The sequence below is a fragment of the Condylura cristata genome, unplaced genomic scaffold (genome assembly GCF_000260355.1).
Source record: "Condylura cristata isolate star-nosed mole 26May11 unplaced genomic scaffold, ConCri1.0 scaffold00021, whole genome shotgun sequence".
NCBI lineage: Eukaryota > Metazoa > Chordata > Mammalia > Eulipotyphla > Talpidae > Condylura > Condylura cristata.
The window spans coordinates 19,641,932-19,662,639 of NW_004567122.1; the positions used below are offsets into that span (position 1 = coordinate 19,641,932).

General features: G+C 39.4%; 1 pseudogene; it reads left to right on the plus strand.

The window, feature by feature from the left end:
- Positions 1 to 18,936, plus strand: part of LOC101631285 — a 183,404-nt pseudogene extending 164,468 nt beyond the window's left edge.
- The last annotated feature ends 1,772 nt before the right edge of the window (positions 18,937 to 20,708 follow it).

Genomic DNA, 20,708 nt, shown 5'->3' on the forward strand with positions numbered 1-20,708 from the left:
ATCCTTTGAGGCAGGACAAGGGGAAGAGGCAACTGCAACTATCTTGTGCTTATTCGTAGTTTTTTTTTTTTTTTTAAGATTTCTTTATGCATCCAAAACTGGGGTACAGGCCAGAGGCACAGGGATAATGAGAGGATTCACCAGAGACAGAATGGGGAGCAGAACACGCAGATCAATGAAGTACACTGCTGAGGGGAACAGCGGGCGCGTCAGGAGAGGTCTGCCGCGCCTTGTGGGTCACCTCCCAGGGCGGAGGTTGAACTCACACTGAAGTGGCTTTAGCTTCTTAGAGCTGTGCTTTAACCTACTGTGCCACCAGCGAGGGCCCTTATTTGTAGTTTCTTAAGAATTCCAAATACTGATCGTTTATTAGTTGTATGTGTTACAGATATTTTATTCTAGCATGTGACCTATCTATTCACATTCTTTATTATAGCTGAATTCTTATTCTTATTTTTAATTTATCATTTATTTTCCTAGTGATTTTGTACTTTCTGTGATTTGTGTTAAGAACTCCTACCCTACTGGGAGATAATAAAGTATGTTTTTTCTTTCAAGCTAGGACTCCTCATATATTTGGAGTTTACTTTTATTTCTGGTGTGAATTAGAACATCCATTTTCTGGATAATTTATTAGCCCACATTATGTATTGAATAGTCTTTTCCCATGAATTTGCAGTGCCAGTTCTTCCATAATTGCTGTCCTAATTACTATCACTTTATAAGTTTTGTTTTCTGAGAAGACATAGGACTCTTTACCTCACTCACAAGAATTTGGCTCTTCTGGAAAATTTCTTTTTCCATTTAAAATTTAGAACCAATTTGCCAAGTCAGACCTTTTTTTTAGTTGAAGTTGCTTTGAATCAATTTTTCAATTTCAGGCAATTTCACATTTTACAGTATTAAATATACCTCATCAAATGTGTGTGCATGCCTCCGTTTATTTAGGTCTTCTCTAATATCCCTTGATATTCTACACAAAGATCTCACACATCAACTTTGTCATTTCTGATAAAACTTATATCCAACATCCATGCTAAATCTTTTTAATTTTAAAAATCAATCTGTAACCATTTCTTGATAGATAATAATATTACTTTAAATAATTTAAATATAATTTTCCCTTCTGATCTTATGTCTCTTAAATCTTTTAAAATTTTATTAGAGAAGCAAGGGACCACATATTACTAGTATAAGTTATAACTCCAGGCAATCTTGCTTTAATCCTGATTTTAAAGGGAGTGCCTCTAAATTTTCTGGTTTTATCAGGCTTTCTCCAGTTAATAAGTTTTCCCAATTGAGGTTTACTGAGAGGTTGTTGAAATTATTGATTGCTTTCTCAGCCTCCCTTGAGGTGACCCTTTGAAAATCTTTGACATTCATAATGCACAAAATACCTAAACCCTCATAAGAAGTCATTTTCGAAAATGTACAGAATGTTAGGCAGGCTGTAAAAAAGCTTACTTGCTGTAAGCTTTATAGGTAATTGACTGGAAAGACTCTGGTGAATTAATAGTTTCATAAATTAGCCTTTCATCAAAGAAAAATGAAGACTTCCTAGTGAATTAATTAGCCCTTGGACATTTTTAATACAAATTAGCCATAGATGTATTGCTTTTAATAAATTTTCCCAAAATATTTCTAATAGATATTTCTAGGCATTCCAATATTTTTTAATAGAGTGTCAATCTATTTTAGCTTTAGGCAAAAGTGAAAGTTACCCACTGGAGCTAATATGTAGAATGAGATGACGTGGGCTTTGCAGGTACAAACTAGGTCAAAGGTAGCAACCAGAGAAGGCAAAGGTGAGGCAGCAGTAGCTCAGATGGGAGAGGGTGGAACCAATCCAGGCTTGTTCACATGCCTTCCATGCTCTGGTTTGAGGACCACACCAGGCTACGGTCAACAACGACCTTTTAGGTCAGCTCCACTTGACTCAGAGGACCCTGTTTCTGCTTGTCTCTTCCAAACCACCAGTGAGTAGTGGAAAGGGAAATGTTTGCCCTCTTCCATCTGCTCTCAGGAGAGAGCCTGGCTTTTTCTTTACTAAACCTCCTTCTGCTCTTAGGAAAAGGACAGGAGCACTATTTGTAACCTGAACAACAGATTGCTAGTTCAGTCCGTGGGCTAAGCTCCTGTTCTCGGAGTTGTGAAAAGAGATGGAATCGTGTCATGGATGGACTAGGAGGGGATTGTGTTTAAGAAAAGTCAGAAGGAAAAGAACAAATGCTGAGTGATTTCATTCATATGTGATATATAAAGAGACAAAACAAGGAACAGACAAAACTAAACCAAAATAAACCTCAGCAATCTGACTGTAGAATTGAGGTACTACAAGGGAAAGATGGAGGGAGAAGAACACCAAAGGGAGGAGACTCAGTGGCCTATGGTAGAGGATTATGGGTGCCTTGGTGATGTGATACATCTGAAGAGGTGTGCACCTACTTCAAAGTGGAGTTGCTAAAAGATATACAGTGTTGTAAATGAATGTTACCTGAATAAAAAGAAGTTGCAGGGAGGTGGGGGAATGTCAAATTTAAAAAGAAAGAGTGATGTTTAAAAGTTGGAGGGAGGCTTAGTTCTAGGAAATGGGCTTTCTCTTGCAGGAGCAAGATTGAGGGGGTGGCAGACAGAGAAACAGCGCCATGTTTAGGTGATGTATAATCATTTTAGTAACCTGAGTGACAGGCAGGTCTTTCAGAGAATGGAGTCAATCTGTTTTTAGTTGGTAAGTTCCAGTTGACGGAACCTGTGACCTCAGCCGAGTTCAGAGAGGAGAGTGAGGGGTAGGCTGTCAAGAAGCTGAGAGAGAATGGGGTGTATCAGGGATGTTGAAGTTAGAACAAGGAAGTGAATTACAGAGGAATAGCCCACTTTGACAGGAGAGTGAGAATTTTCCAAGCTGAAATGACTAGAACTCCCTAGCAACTAATGTTGCCTGAAGGGACCGACAGTCTCTTCCCCAGATTTCCCCAGATACGTCCCCACAATCCACTTACACAAAGAATTCACTGTTCTCATAATAGTCATACTCTATCCTGTCACCAGACTTTTCAACATGCTCCCGATACCCCTTGACTACCAAAAAAGAATCCTATTCATCTTGCCATCTGCACCTCTTGAAAAAGTATAACATAACATCTGGGGAGATTTCCCTGTGGCTTTCTCTCTCCACTAGAAGTAGAAGAACTAACACCTTTTCTTTTCTGTTGGCACCCTCCCAAATTAACCACTTAACAAATGCATTGTGATTGAAGTATCCTCATAGTAAATCCAATGACATTTAAATATCTACCCTCATTATATGGCCCCCTTTTTTTTTAAAGATGTATTTATTTATTCATACAGAACTGGGGTACAGGCCAGAGATGCGGAGGGTGAGAAGATTCACCAGGGACAGAGTGGGGAGCAGAACAGGCAGATCGACGAAGTACACTGCTGAGGGGAGCAGCGGGCGGGTCAGGAGAGGTCTGCCACGCCATGTGGTCACCTCCGGGGCAGGCGGGAATCGAACTCATGAGGAAGCGGCTTTAGCTTCTTAGTGCAGTGCTTTAACCCGCTGCGCCACCAGGGAGGGCCTATATGGCCCCTTTTAAAGGCCCTGGGAGTGCTCCCAGCAAGATAGTCCCACAGTCAAACTTTTTTCGTAAACTTTTCAAACAATACTATAATTTTAGGTAATTTTACTGTCCTACTTCCCCTGCATTCAGGTAGCCAACAGCATTTTTGGCATTCTGAACTAAGGGAATGTTGTTTGGAGATGCATTTAGCTTGTGATTAGTAGAATGTAGAATGTGTTTATATAATTTGCTGTCATTCCTGTGTAAGTTGCTAGTCATCCTGGCTTCCTGGAATACACCCAGCACCCACCAAGCCCATTCACCCTGCTCTGTGACCCAGAAGAGCAGAGCTAGAGATGGTATCAGGATATGAGCATACCCTACAGGTGCTGTGCCTCAGAACTATGTGGGTAAAGAAAGAGAAACAAAGTTGTAAATGTGTGGAGCTAGAAGCCAGTTCTGGCTTCCCATTATTAGACATAGCAATTAGAAGTGGTAGATTTCATTTTCATGAATACCAAGTCCAAACAGAAGTTCTGTCCTGTTTGAACTCTGTTCATGACAATGCAGTTGATAAAAACATAACTACACACAGTTTTGTTTTGTTTTTTTTTAATTTATTTATTGATTTATACAGAACTGGGGTACAGGCCAGAGATGTGAGGATGAGAGGATTCACCAGAGACAGAGTAGGGAGCAGAACAGGCAGATCTACGAAGTACACTGCTGAGGGGAGCAGCGGGCGGGTCAGGAGAGGTCTGCGGCGCCATGTGGTCACTTCCGGGGCAGGCAGGGATGGAACTCATGCGATAGTGGCTTAAGCTTCTTTGTGCTGTGCTTTAACCCGCTACGCCACTAGGGAGGGCCTAATAAATCTTTTTTTAAAAAATCCCAGAGGGGCCCTCCCTGGTGGCGCAGCAGGTTAAAGCACAGCACTAAGAAGCTAAAGCCAACATGAGTTCAATTCCCGCCTGCCCGGAGGTGACCACCTGGCACGGCAGACCTCTCCTGACCTGCCCGCTGCTCCCCTCAGCTGGGTACTTCGTCGATCTGCCTGTTCTACCCTCCACTCTGTCTCTGGTGAATCCTGTCACCACCCTGCACCTCTGGCCTGTACCCCAGTTCTGTATGTATAAATAAATAAATCTTAAAAAAAAATTTTTTGTTGTTAAAAAAAAATTCCCAGAGGGGACAGTGGTTTATAAATAGGCCTTCACTGTTTGAAAGCACAAAGTTAAGGAGACTTATCTGGGATTCTTAATTCTACACTGACTCATTCTGTAGGTTTCAGTGACATTTACCTGTACAAAGACAACTGTATTTGCCCTATGTACTTTGGAGGAGTGGAGAAAATCAAGTATGATGTGTAATGTAATTTAGAAAACTCCTGTACAATATTTTCTATAATCTTTGTAAGGGGAAGGTAACTGGTATGACTTTGGTTTTATCTGACTGACTATGCAATCTCTCTGTTTCTCACTTTCCACCACTGTAAAATGGGGATAAGCATGGGGTTATGGAGAATGTGAAATAATGCTAGTTGTAGTTATTATAAGGCAGCAGGAAAGATCCAGGGAGGAATAATGGGTACATTCACTTATCATCTAGAGCTCTTCAAGCCTAGGAATACATCATTTCCTCTCTCTCTCCAATACTTAGAACCTGCAAGAGACTCTATGAAAAGAGACTCTCATGGAATAAATTCATGGTTGAGACCCAACTCTGCTTCTGAGGGCTCTAATGTCTGTTGGTGATATACACACACAGAAGCTTCTAGAGAAGGCAGACATTGCCATGCACTGTGAAGATTAAATTGTTAGCACAGCTCACCAACCTGTAATTTCCCACCACATGTTTCCTGTTAATCCCCATTTATGACACTGAGATCTGAAAATAAGCTACTCATTTCAAATGCTTCATGGAACAAAATTAACTTTGCCCAGTGTGAAATAATAGCAACTTCCAGTATGATCTGGAGAAAAAGAAACTTCTTGTATTCCTTCCAGTAACCCCATAGGGGCTAAAGAATTTGAACAAGCCTCAGTCAGCACACACTCCTGTGAAAGAAGGCAAGCAGGTGACCAGCAAGCTCCTTTATCTGAGTTGCCCTTTGGACTCTGAGGAGGACTCTGTGGCTCAGTCAGCCTCCCGGGTCACATCTCTTGCCCATTTTATATGCTGGGAAACCTCCAGCCATGCATATTAGTTCCAGACCTTTGCCCCTTCTTCTCTGCCTCCAACACTCTGGCAGGCCAATTTTGAGCTGTCCCGCAAAACTGATCCAGTTCTCACAGCCTTCAAAAAGCCAGCCCTGAGAGCAATCTCTTTTCCTGTGCTCGTGTTATACTTTGCACTTATTTCCACGGTAGCATAAGGCACATGCTAAGTTACACTTGTCATATTTGTCTTTCTTCTTTTTCCTTTTGTTGAAGTCACCTTAGTTTACAGCACTGTATTGGTTTCAAGTGTATAATTTCTCACCATACCCACCACCAAATGTCCAGTCACCATCCACCTCCAACCAATTGCTCTCCACTTGCCCCCTCCCCTTCTTCCCTCTGGGACCCACCATTCTGTTGTGAGAGACTAAGGGTTTGTTTTTACTATTATTATTTTTTCAGTTTGTCTTTTTGTTTCTAACCAGTCACTCAGCACAGTTCTGGCAGAAAGTAGACAATCATAAATATTAGATGAACAATGATGGAAAAATAAAGAGAGTCCTTTAGCTGACAGGCACGGTTGCCCCATTCAGGAGGTGCTGCTGACCTCACCCCAGAAAGGCTGAAACTCAGCAGAACAGTCAGGGTGCACAAGACAGAAAGTTGTTCAATTTGGGGAGAATGGCAAATGGAAAATCAAATGGCATCTCAGACCTTCTGACTCAGGTCCAGAACCTTTCCACAGTTCCATAGTGACTCATGATTAAATCTGAACTGGTATTTGTCTCCCTGTGGTACCAAATATGCCATTCTTGCAACTGAGAGAAGAGGGAGAATAATTATATAATTATATTATATAACAGTCTTGCAACTGAGAGAAGAGGGAGAATAATTATATAATTATATACAAGGAGGGTCCTCCTTAATGGCGCAGCGGGTTAAAGCACAGCACTAAGAAGCTTAAGCCACTTCTGCATGAGTTCGATCCCTGCCTGCCCCAGAGGTGACCACATGGCGTGGCAGACCTCTCCTGACCTGCCCGCTGCTCCCCTCAGCAGTGTACTTCTTCGATCTGCCTGTTCTGCTCCCCACTCTGTCTCTGGTGAAGCCTCTCACCGCCCCTAAGCCTCTGGCCTGTACCCCAGTTCTGTATGCACAAATAAATAAATCTTTAAAAAAAAAAAAAGGCTACAAGTAGCAATATAGGCTAAAATTCGTCTGAGTAAATTTAAATATATCTTTCACTTTCACTTTCTTTCACATGATATTAAGTTTTAAAGTTTGCTATGAAATTGAATCAATCTAGACATGAAAGAAATAAGAATTTAATTCAATAAAATACTGATTTTTTTAATTTAGCAAATCGTCCCTGACACATGCCACAAACTTTCATATCTTCATGCCTCTGTGTTTTTTTCTCTCTCTGCCTGGAATAAATTTCCCCCAAGCAATATGTACTGAATCAACAAGTAGTCTCTAGAGATTCAGTGGAGACTAAAACAAGGATGTCCAGGTTTCTTTGTTGCTCTAGTCAGAGGGAGGCAGTCTTTCAACAACAATGCTGAATGACTAGCATGTTCCTGAATGACTAGCATAGGGAGTACAGAGCAGGTAGCTGGAGCAAGACAGTTAACTCAGCCCTCAGGAGGTAAACCAGTCCCTGAGGGAATGCTGTGTCAATACAAAAAAAAAAAAAAAAAAAGCAATGATAATTATAGGACAAGATAAAGATCTTAGCAAAAGCTACTATAGCATATAGCAATATAGAAATGTATCAAATGAACACTTGTACACTTCAGCTTCACACAGGGTTACATGTAAACTTATCCCAATAAAACATAGTTATTTTAAAAAGGAGTGAAATAGGACCCTCCCTGGTGGTGCAAGGGGGTAGGACACACCACTGCAAGCTAGCAGCAGCCACTTCAGGCTTCAGTGCGAGTTAGATCCCCCACCTCGAGGTCATCCACATGGCACAGCAGACCTCTCCTGTCTCGCCCACTGCTCAGTAGTGTATTTCAGTAGATCTACCTGTTCTGCTCCCCACTCTGTCTCTGGTGAATCCTCTCACCACCCCAGCACCTCTGGCCTGTATCCCAGTTTTATATGCATAAATGAATAAGTCTTAAAAAAGAAAGAAACAACCAAACTATCTTAAAAAAAAAAAGGAATATAAGATGAGCACTAAACGTTAGGTAAAGGGAAGGTGACAAAAAAGAGGAAGAGATAGAACCACAAATTGAAGAGAAAACATTTGCCCTTTTCTGTGGAAGGAAAAAAACCCATTTCAAGTTGCAGAAAGTATGCTGAGGGTCCAGATAAACCAAGGGACAGGGAGAGTCAAGGGAAAATGAAATAGAGACCAGACACACTTTCCTCAAAAAATCAAAATCAAAATCAAAAGTTTAATCTTGCCCTAACTTCTCAACACAGCAGATGCCCTCCAGAAATAATATCCTATTTGCCTTCCATTCAGAGATACTGTCCAGGTGATGTAGACTTTGAGTGAGCAATTCCTTTCTTGTATACATATATTTACTTATGTATACAAGAACTGGGGTGTAAGCCAGAGGTGTGGGGGGGGGAGGGTGAAAGGATTCACCAGGGAGAGTAGGGAGCAATTCCTTTCTTTCTTTGGTTTTTAAGATTTATTTATTTATGCATACAAGAACTGGGGTGTAAGCCCGAGGTGTGGGGGGCAGGGGTGAAAGGATTCAGCAGGTAGGGTGGGGAGCACAATAGGCAGATCTACTGAAATACATTGTTGAGGGGAGCAACGGGTGAAATAGGAGAGATCTGCTGAGCCATGTGTGTCAGCTCCCTGGCCATGGATTGAACTCCTGCTGCTGTGCCTGGCAATAGCTTGGTAGTGCTGTGTGTTTAACCTCTGTGCCTCCAGGCAGACCCCAGCAATTCCTTTCTTAACATCCATCTTTTGAAACAAAAAGCAGCCATTTCTCCTTTATACATGAGCTTTATACCCAAGATCTGCCCTCTGATCCTGTATCAGTTTCACACTACACAACATTCAAAGGCAAATCCAAATTCCAAACCAGTCATTAACATGAACGTGAAATCACTATACAGGCACATCCCATGAGTAAGAATGTCTGACAAAAGCTATATGAGTTATCAATTGCTTCACAGTACGTGATGCCACATTGAAGCCTTTGACTACAATTGGCACTTATCTCACATGATCTCAGTGGGTTCTGAATTTGGAGTGAATTAGCTGAGTAGTTCTGGCTCAGGAAATACTACGAGGGTGCTGTCAGAATGCCCGCCAACATTGCACTTGTCCAAAGGCCTGACTAGGCTGGAGGATGGTCTCCAAGGTGACTCACTCACACATGTGGTAGGTTAGTGCTGGTTGTCTGCAGGAGACCTCATTTGCTCTCCAAGTAGATAGAGGGCCACTTGTCCTTACATCATGGTAGCTAGTTTCCCCCAGAGCAAATGAGTCATGAGACAGTACAATTATCCCTTTGTGTGAGTCCTCTCACACACAGATTTTTTCCAATGAAAATATTGAAACACTTTTTACAGATTTGCAACAATTTGAGAAAACTCCCAGACAACCATATAGCCTAGAAACATAAAAAAAAAAAAAAATTCAGAGAAAGTCATATTTTGAGTACTTAACATTTATTGGCTAATGTCTATTTTATAATTTACTAGCATAAAATATATACAACTCAATTATAAAAGTTAAACTTTAGTAAAACTTATGCTCACAAACACTTTAACAGACCATGCAGAAACATTCCAGAAATCAAAACAAACTGTCAGTAATGCTTCCTGTCAACAGCAAGATATTCATAGTTAAATTTGGGGTAAATAAAAAAATTGCATATGAATTTTCAACTCCATGTGGGTTCCACACTCCTAACTCCCATGTTGTTCAAGGATTATCTGTACTGTGAAAACCACAATCTCTGGGAAGTTGTGTTCCATTTTTGTGATATTCTGTTAGCTGTATCAGTCAGCCCTATGCATTCATTATGGGAAGGGATGATAAAAAGGTGAGAATGTCAAGAAAGAAGCATCATTGGAAGCTGGTCATCACAATAACTATGGAATGATATCAAAGCTACCATTTTTTAAAATAAATTATTTATTTATATATACATACAAGAACCTGGGCACAGGCCAGAGATGTGGGGGTTGAAAGGATTCATGAGAGACAGAGCAGGGAACAGAACAGGCAGATCTGAAATACACTGCTGAGGGGAGCATCCGGGGAGACAGGAGAAATCTGTAGCACCATATAGGTCACCTCTCTGGCAAGGATTGAGCTTGTACTGCAGTGTCTCTGAATATCTTCATAGTGTTGTGCTTGAACAAACCCTTGAGCCACCAGGGAGGCCCCAAAACTAAAATATATTTTGTAATCTTAAGAGGTTACCTTAAGGGCAGTACCTATGAGTTACTCAGACCTGTGTAGCAGGCCATCAATAACATCATTTCTCTTTACATCATTTCATATAATGTTGATCAGAGAAAGATACCCACCTTGAAATTCCAAGGGCCAAAATGACATTATACCAGGAGCTGCTTGGGTTATCTAATACATTTCAGTTCACCGTAGGAACTAAGGAAGTCAAGTGAAGACTTAACTCTACCTGAATTTCAGTGCTGGTTTTACTGCGTCACCTTAGATCATCTACCTAATCTTTCTAAACCTCAGGTTTCTCATTTGTAAAATTGGGCAAATAACATTTACCTTTTTCCGACTGTTTTGAGAATTAAGTATGTATATATATGGTACTTGGCAAGTAAGAGCTCCCAATAGTAGTATGCTTATCTATATAAAAAGCTATAATTACATATAAAAAGGTATGCAGAGTCCTGGAAATTATAGAAATGAAATATATCCCCAGCATAGACATAATTTTTTGAAAGCATTCCTATTGTGACTATACAGAATAATCATAAATCTTAGAACTATATGTATTAGAGTATATAAAATATGTCTAACATAGCACTTAATTTTAGAGTAAAGCACAGATAAAAGTGGTAGCATCTTTATTTTCCCTCTTCAAAGAGAAAAATTACTATTAAATCTTCTATTTACCTACATTATTGCACCCCACATTTGGGGGATTTTGAAGGAGAGAGTTTAGAAATCCAAAAGCAACTCTACTAGTAATACTCCTACTGAATTGAAAAGTAGCTTAATAATTAAGAGCTCCAACTCCTCAGTCAGACTCCCTGTGTTCCCAGAGAACTTAAATGAGTTTAAGATGCTTCTGTTGTTAAAGGTGACGTGATAGCTTCTTCCTCACAGGGTTTGTGTAGGGATTGAATGAGTTACCGTATTTGTGAAGTGCTAAGGAAACTCCCCAATAGATCTATTGGGATTATTAAAAACATCTCTGGTTGATTTCTTGCTTAGGCTCTCACCTCACCAACTGCTTTCAACCTACAAAGCAATGGACATGTTATCCCACTGTCACTCACACAGTTGACCGCATCAGCTTCTGTGTCACCTACTAAACTTCCGCTTGTTTAGTGGAAGAAGCTATTATTCAGGCTTGCAGACCCCTAAAGTTTAGTTGCCTGCCTTAGAAGATTCCCTAAATGTTTATTTTTGGGGATTGCTATTGAACAAAATGTAAATAAAACAGAAACTGTGTAACAATTTAAAGTAAATGTTTTAAGGCCTAGGATTGTTGTTGAAAATCCTTTCTCAGAAGGATTTTCAATATCTGCAAAATAGCCCACATTCAGAAACACAAATATACTGATTACTGACCAAGAGTTTATATTTGGATGGTGACTAAAATGATAAAGTTTTAGTTGGGTTGTTTAAATAAAAGTTGCAGAAAGGTCTTTTCCTATTAAGTACTAACTTACTAGTCTACCTGTCACTCAGCATCAGGCTACCCAAGAAGATTTGACTTTGAACTTTCTCCAATACTGAGTGTACAACGGTAGAACAGAGTATGATTTATTGTAGCCCTAAACTACTCCGTACCTGTGAACACCTAATGATTGGGTCATTTACATGAAAGTTCTGAGGAAGTGCTATATAGCATGGTAAATATTTTACAGAAATATCAAGCAACCTTTCTTAAGGTCTCATATCTAAGTGACAAGAAAGAAATGTTTATTGAAGTCCATGTAGATCTATAAAAGATGCTTATGGATAGTAAATAGTATGCATACACTATGAGGAAACATTCACTTATGGTCACACCATAGTTTTTTTTTCTCTAAGGCTTTCCTTAGGATTCCAAAGAGCAATTGCATGACTTATTCCTGAATTGAAAAGAAATAAAACTCTTCTGTTGTGAGCTTATCAGGTTTCTCCATGATCAGAAGTCTATATAAAAATTAAGCTGTAGTTTATATAAGTTTAATACTTTTTCAGAACTATGTGATACTTTTTCAGAACTATGTGAACTAGGCACCATGTGATACTTTTAGTTCTACTGTATAATTCTTCATTAAGACGAGCCACTGTTCTAAATCTCTCAGTTAAAATGACAATAACCTGTGCGCCAGGCGTAGTAATAAGCCCTTTCACACATAAGCTATTTCGAAGTTTGCAATAGTCTTATGAAATAGCGGTTACTATTACCCCACTTTGCAGAGAGAAAATTGAGACATGGAAAAAAATACATACTTGGTTCCATGATTTGTAACCATTGCATGATTTCATGCAATTCTAAAATTGCACTCAATTTTAGAAAAAAGCCCACATTTTCTACTTCCACCACTCCCACTCCTTATCTCTATACATCATGGAGTAACAGAATTGTATATTGACCTCTTAAAGACACTGGATAATCTGATATGAGATAAAATCTAATGTGAGAGATGTGACACCAAAAGCACTAGCTACAAAAGAATTAATAAATTAGACCTTATCAAAATTAAATACAAAAGAAATCACCAAGAGAGTGAAAAACAATCCCGAGAATGGAGGAAAATAATTGTAAATCATATATTTGATAAAGGTCTAGCATACAAAGTAGATGAAGAATTCTTACAACTAAATAAGAAAGTAACACATATAAAATTGGACAAAAGATTTGAATAGCTTTTACTCCAAAGAAAGTAACAGATACTTAGAATCTATTCCTTCTTTTTGAAAGCTTATATTTTATAAGTAGAAAGTACTTAAATAATTTTTCATGACTGATGAATTAACTTACTGATTTTCAAAGGGCTGACATTTTTTTTTTCCTTTGGTTTATCAGTTCAGGCAGCTTTGGTTTGTAACATCGTATACTGTATACTGTAAACACCCTTTGTGTATGTGATACACCACACCTTCCACCAAGGTACCCATACACCTCAGCCCTAGTCAGTTGTTCCTACTCCCCATTTTACTCTCCTCCATCCCTGGTATCCTCAGTACTACAGTCAGGTTTCTACATTTTGTTATTGATTTCATTTATCTAACCCTTTATTTTCTCTTTATTCCACTAGAAGTAACACCACCCAGTATTTGTTTTTCCCTTCCCAAATTATTTCACTTAGCATGATTCCCTCTATTTCCAACCATGCTGTCACAAATGGAAGAGTTTATGCTTTTATGACTGAGTAGTGTTCCATTGTGTATACATACCATGTCTTCGTGATCTACCCATCTATCTTTGGGCACTTGTTTCCATAGCTTGGCCATTGTGAATGGTGCTCTAGTGATCATAGGAGTGTATATGTTTCTTTTTTTTATTTAAGATTTATTTATTTATGCATACAGGCCAGAGGTGCAGGGGTAGTGAGAGGATTCACCAGAAACAGAGTGGGAAGCAGAATAGGCAGATCGATGAAGTACACTGCTCAGGGGAGCAGTGGGCAGGTCAGGAGAGGTCTGCCACGCCATGTGGATCACCTCCAGGGCTGGGGATCAAGAACTTGCACTGAAACAGCTGGTTCGCTTGCAGTGCTGCACCACCAGCGAGGGTCAGGAGTGTATATATTTCTTCATATTCATGTGTTACGCATTCTTCAGATAGATACCTAAGACTGAAATTGTTGGATACTATGGTAGATCTATTTTTAACATTTTGAGAAATACCCATACTGCTTTAAGAAATTTCCATGCTGATTGTAAACTGAATCACTCTACAATCCCACCTACAATATATAAGGTCTCTTTCTTCTATACATCATTACCAACACTTGTTAGGTTTCTGATCTTTTCTATGTGGGCCATTTTCACAGGTGGGAAGTGGTATCTCTTTATAGTTTTAATTTGCATTTCCCTGATGCTAAGTGATGATTAGCATTTTTTTTTTTTATCATGTGTCTGTTGGGCATCTGTATATCTTCTTTGGAGTGTGACCCATTTTTTGATCAGGTTGCTTGTTCTCCTATGGCTGAATTGTATGAATTCTTTGTAGACCTTGGATGAAAGTCCCTTGATGTGAGGCTATAAATAATAATATCTAGTTATCTCACTTAATGGGGATAGGCACACATTTAGCTGAAGAAAATTAATGTGTTAATTACAAGGTAAGGATTTTATGTAATCTACAGCATATGTGCTCTATTACCTTTCTAAAATCCAAGCATATCTCTGAATTCCCAAACACATCTGCCCTACAGGTTTTGGAATAAAGCCTATAGGCCTTTATTCAAAATTACTTCCAGAGTTTCCCTTCAGTGTTTTCCATACAGGATGTGTGGCTAAAAGCAGAAGGTCACATGGAAATTAGAAGTCCTCATAATTTGGTGAGGAATGAGAGGAGTGCCCTTTTAAGGAACCAGAAGTTAGAGTGTCCCCTAAAGCCTTGGAGAAAACAGTATTTACCCCTAATGACCAGTTTCTTATCACTCTGAGTCCTTATGACTAGTCTTCACCCAGGAAAAATTCAGGGGGAGTTCTGCTTAAGAAGTGTCTTCACCATAAAAATAAGTTTTAAAATGACAACTTGATTTCCATGCTAACATAGAAAAGCTTGATTTTAGAGTAAACAAGGAAATAAACTCACTTTTAGGAATGAGCATAGGCAGCAAAGTTATTTTCACATTACTGTTTGCATGAGAAAAGATTCTGCCTGCCAAATAATGAAATACAAAAGACCAATTTAGAATACACTGAGTTGGATGTTTCCTATAGCACATAGTATTTCTCTAATTGTCATCGTTTATTATTCAAAAATATTTATCATTATTTTGTAGTAGAAACTGGGAATAAAGGACTCAACAAAAGAAATAAGATAGTTCCCACACAGTTTAGTAACTAGACAGAAGGGGAGAAAATGTAATATATAGGTTACAGTAAACTCATGTGAATATAAAGTATTCAATAAAGTTGTGTTTTTCTTGTTGTAACTTCATACATTAAAATTTCCCTATGATAAGTTGTATCTTTTTTAAAGACAGCTTTTTATCCTCAAAAATAGTTGGTCACATGAAAAGATTCACATTTAGCAATATAAAAGTCTCTAAACTTTTGCAAAAGTCACAGAGAATTTCTACATATGTGTATCTTTCTCCCCAACTTCTGCTAATAAGGAAGAGACTCTCTGGAAAAAACAATTTACAAAGTTCACAGTTGAATAACGGCATCTTTTTTTCCCCTGAAAATTAGACACTGAACAATAATTGCATCTTAAAACAATAGAGTTGAAATTTGTCACTGAAAAAAAATGCACAACTTTGCCAAAAAAAAAAAAAGGTTGGAATGCTAACATCCTAGAGCTTTAGTCTACATTTTTAGAAAGCTTGTCACGAAGCTCTACATGTCATCACTTTGAAAACAATAGTCTGGTGCTATTGAAGTACTGAGGTTCAGTTTTCTGAGTTGAAATAAAAAGAATAGCTGCCTTCCCTGCTGGAAATCCCAACATTTCACTCTCAGCTCAACCTGAGGAAATGAAGCCATGAAGTTATACTCATCCCTTTGTGATGACGCATTTTACTGGGGAGAGAAATGTGAAAGGAAGTAAAAAGAGTTAAAGCCCTTATTTTCCCCAAACTCATGACTGTCGTGAACCTATCAACCCTGCATCGGGATATCTCAAATCTGATTTCAACAGAACATGAGTTATAAGTTGTTTTTACAGTAGTGATCATTTGACGTGCTTGCATGTATTTGTTTTCATGAGGGCACCTTAGTGGGAGCAAGTTGATCGGATCCAAGAGTCTGGTTCATTAGAAGGCTAAACAACTGAGCTAATGTGATGTTTCATAGGTCAATACTCTAGATGGCTATGAAAAATTCTTTCAAATGGAGATACTTTAGAGGATTAAAAGGGATTCTATTATAATTATACCAGCATTGTAGTCCTAAATTAATTCTGTCCCAAACAAACCAAGACATACAGTGACTTTAGATACCACAAGCCTCCACTCCCTCAGAATTCATATTGATTAACTCTTACTTCCAACAACTCCTTTATTAGTTTAGCTAAAGCTTTTTAGTGGCAAGATGTCTGAGAGAGGGAAAAGAAAGAGACATGAGAAACTACATGTGAGATCTAACTATTTAAACATAACAGGGCCTCTGATCGAAGGTTGGTTGTAGAATTAGTTTCTGACCCAGGGAAATCAGCTTGAAGAAGATAAAAGAGTCAGAAGGGAGCAGAGGTTGTACCTTCTGTATCTTTATTACTCTGTTTAGCATGGCATAATACATGATATAATATACTCTGTGGGTTGTCATTAAGTGTTGAGGATTGATGATGTAAGGGGGGGAGGGCAGTACTTTTAATATGATAAAATGTTCTGGTAAACAATAATGTGATGAGATTCAGCAATTCATCATGGGCCTGTCACTCTGAACCAATTCCTTTATATATATTACCTGTTTGACCCTGTCCTATAAAATAGATACTACTGTTTTTCCCTCACTTTCCTCCCACAGATGTGGAGATGGACACTTAGAGGAAGTAAGTTACGCATCCAAGGTAGTAAGGTGCATATTCAGATTCTCAGATCACTCTGATTCTTAATCATTCCCTTCTTCTAACCATGTAACCCCTCCTGCCCAGTCAAGACCATTACATCAGCTAGCACAAAACAAGGACAGTTGTTTAATGAAAAGACACCACAGGCAAGCTCTTGGACACCGCTGGTGGAAAAGCATGTGTACAACCTGGGAGATACAGTTGAAAAGCTGGGACCAAGTGTATTCCCACCAGTTCTCATCTGTTTCTTTGCAGTGCATGGTACAACTTTATTTAATCTTATCATCTTTGGGGAGTTAAGTTTCTACAGGACTAAAGATTCCCAATATCTGAATCTTCCTCTAATGTGTCTTATAACAGCTAATTTTTGATATACTTTTGATGTGGAGGCCAGATGATCTTTTAATTTCAATTCTTTGAAGCACTACTGCTAAAAATAAAAATTAAATCTGATTTTAATTAATCTGTGATCACCATACAGGGTGATATTCTAGTATGTTTTTAAACGTGAAAACTAATACAAAGCACAAAGCTCTGTAGAAAGGAGAAAATGCACTTAGCTTCCCAAAGAATAGTTTTCAGTAATTACTCTCTTATGAAAGTTACTTCAAATTGCCATTTTTCAATTGATAGTTCCCTCCCCTCCTGTAACCATGACATCTAGGATCCTCTCCTGGAGGCCAGCATTCCGATACTTCAGTGCTATATTCCATTAATAGATCCACATTCCAGGACAAAGCTCAGTGCTTGGACTAGAGCCCAGTTCTGCTGACTTCCAGCCTAGAGCCTTTTTGACAAGTGGTCTGGATGTCGGGAGGAGAGAGTTGAGGGTAGGGGGTAAAAGAGTGACTTATGTGTGACCCAGTACAGCCCTGGAAGCATCATACAGCCATCTCCTGCCCTCCCCCCACAGCACCACAGCATTTGACATGATGTTACTTGGTCCCCATGTCTGGTAGTGATAGATTAACATATATAATTTGAAATATGGTAATGAATATATGTCACATAGAAACATGATAGTTTTTAACTTAGATTCTATGCTTATTTTGTAAATATCTGCTTATTGACACTGTGTTCTGCTCTACTGAGCAGTTGCTTATATATTTTTATATCTCTATTACCTAGACTAACTGATACATAAAAAGGCATCCAAAAAATATTGGTTGGAAAGAAGGGAGGATTTTTGGACTGCAAAATTTGCCTCAAATAAAGGGTTAATTTATATAACATTCAGTCAAAAAGTAGAAGCCAAGTAAATATGTAACTACTTAAGAGAAACAGAAAACTTGATTTACCCGGGACATTTTCTGTATTCCCTTCTCCCATTTTCCTTCTTTGGCAGCATATTAGATTATTTAAAAAAAAAATAGTGTATATAGAAATAGGTTGGAAGATAACAAGATGTAAATAGGAATTGTCAAAGGAAATAATAAAAAGAAAGGTATATACAAAAGAAAAAAATGAGAGAAAATAAAATAGGTGTTACAAAGAAAAAAAGAGAAAAGCATTCTGTACCAAAGCCAAGGTGCCTGTCATGGGCCTGGGTACCTAAAGTCCCTCCCAGGCAAAGGAGAGGAGACAGCGAAGGTACCCTCTGATGCAGTCTCTCACCACAACACCTGCACCTCTGTCTTTGTGAATGAGGTGAGGGAAGCCACCCAGGGAGACCCAAGAGAAGGCTGTGAAGAGGGAGGATCTCTTATTCATTAACAAGGAACGACCCACCCTCTTTGAGAGACTGTAGTGAAGAAAGCCTGAGAAAGCCAGTCAGAGCATCCATAAGGATCTGAACTTGGATTATCTGGACGTTTATCTTATTTACTGGCTACTGGGAATACAACCTGGGAGGTATTTTCCCCTCAAAGATAACAAAGGCAATACCCCATCTGTTCATGGATGCTTTGGAGGCCACAGAGGAGGTGGTGGATGAGAGGCTGGTGAAATCCATTGGGGTCTCCAGCTTTAATCACTTCCAGACCAAAAGGATCTTGAGTAAACCTGCACTTAAATACAAGCTAGTGACTAACCAGTGAGTGCCACTCATATCTCACACAGGAGACATTGATCCAGTACTGCCGCCCCAGGGGTATTACTACCACTGCGTATCACCCTGTGGGTCTCCCAGCAGACCATGGGTCAAGCCAGATGAACCTTCCCAACTGAAAGAAAGAAGCTGAGCTAAGCAGAACAAGAACACAACCAGGTTCTCATCTGGCTCCACATCCAGGGGACTGTGGTCTTGATCTCCAAGTCTGTGTCCCAGCACCCATCACTAAGGACTTTAAAGTCTATGACTTTAAACTGAGTGATGAGGAGATGGCGGCCGTATCCAGTTTTAGTAGAAACTAGAGGCCTTCCTGGTGATAGAAGAGGTTAAAGCACAGCACTACAAAGCTGTCCACAACCGTTGTAACATGAGTTCAATCCTTGGCCAGGGAGCGACCCACATGTCACAGCAGGCCTCTTCTGTCCCACCAGCTGCTCTCCTCAGCAGTGTATTTCATAGGTCTGCCTGTTCTGTTCCCACTTTGTTTCCAGTGAATCCTCTCACCACCACCCCCACACCTCTGGCTTGTACCCCAGCTCTTGTATGCATAAATAAATACATTTTTTAAAAAATGAAACTAGAGGTTCTGCAACATACAGCATATGTGTTATTTGGTGACTTTCCCTTTCGTGCCAAATACTGAAGCTAAATTGGCTTGACAAGATTACTGCAGGGTTCCTCTCTCTTTATTGAAATATGACTATTTCTACCAGAATCTGACTTTAGCCAAGCTTACTTGGAATCACAGATTTTTTTAGGCCAGAACCTCAGCACTGTTGTTCTAGATCAGCACGTTCCACCTGGAGCAGGTTATCACAGGCATGTATGACTCACAATTTACAGGGTTTTTTTTTTTTTTTTTTGCTTGTTTTTGTTTTTTTACCACTTATTTGATCTGATTAAAAGGAACTGTGTTAACACTGAGGACACAAAGATTAAAATGAAGAAAGAAGAGTAAAAGCAAAAGAAAAATATGCGATGTGGAAACTCCTTGAACAACACTTAAACATTAGCTGCTTCCAAACCATGCACTGACTGCTGTGCGCGACTGCACCGTCAAAACACTTCACAGGGAAGAAAATGGAACATGCCAAACCAAGGTGCGAAGGAGGAGAAAGGCCAGGCCTTATATTGATGATACGATCATCAGTTCCCAAAACAAAGACAGGAAGTAGCTGTATGTATGTTTCTCCAAGAAAATGAGAGATTCCTTAACTTGCAGTGGTTGTCTGTGGATTATAAACAGTGACTCTTGGCCTTGCTCCTGAGCAAGGCCATCTGGGAGTCACAGACCTCTGACTTGTTGGAGACACTTGACTGTCAACTCTCAGGCAAATGAAACAAAAAGAAAAATACCGGATGATTTCACTCATAGCAGGAGTAGAAGGGATGGAGGTGGGGGATATATATATATATACACACACACACACACACACAAATACCCACACACACATATAGTAATTGTAATAAAGTAAAAAAAGAACACCAACTAACAATGATAAAACAGACATTCTACAGGGGAGAACAAAATCAAAATGGGACTGGGAAGAGCATACGGGACTATGGTGATGGCACATGGGTGAAGTGGTAGTGAGAAGTCAACAGCGATTTAAAAAGGTACAGAATGAAGAATAATGTTTAAAAAAAAAAAGCAGCAGCATGGGGGAAGATTTCCTTTTTAGTTGAGGTGATGTGAATAGAATTCTTTCTTTTCCATTCACTCTCCCCCCTCCCCCTGCACCCCCAAATCATCCAACATCTGAACGTCTCAGGTGAGGTAGAGTTCCAAAGGAATGTGACAGAGAACCTGAGACTCATATAGTGAGAAACAATCACCAATGATTCATTTATTCATTGAAAATAGTTATTGAGCATCTCATGTGACTGAAGCACTGTGGATACAGTGATGAACAAACAGACAAGCCCCTGTTTTTGAGATGATTTTAAAACTTTTATTTAAAAAGACACTATTTTCGGCCCTCCCTGGTAGCGCAGCGGGTTAAAGCACAGCACTAAGAAGCTTAAGCCACTTCCACATGAGTTCAATTCCCACCTGCCCTGGAGGTGACCACAT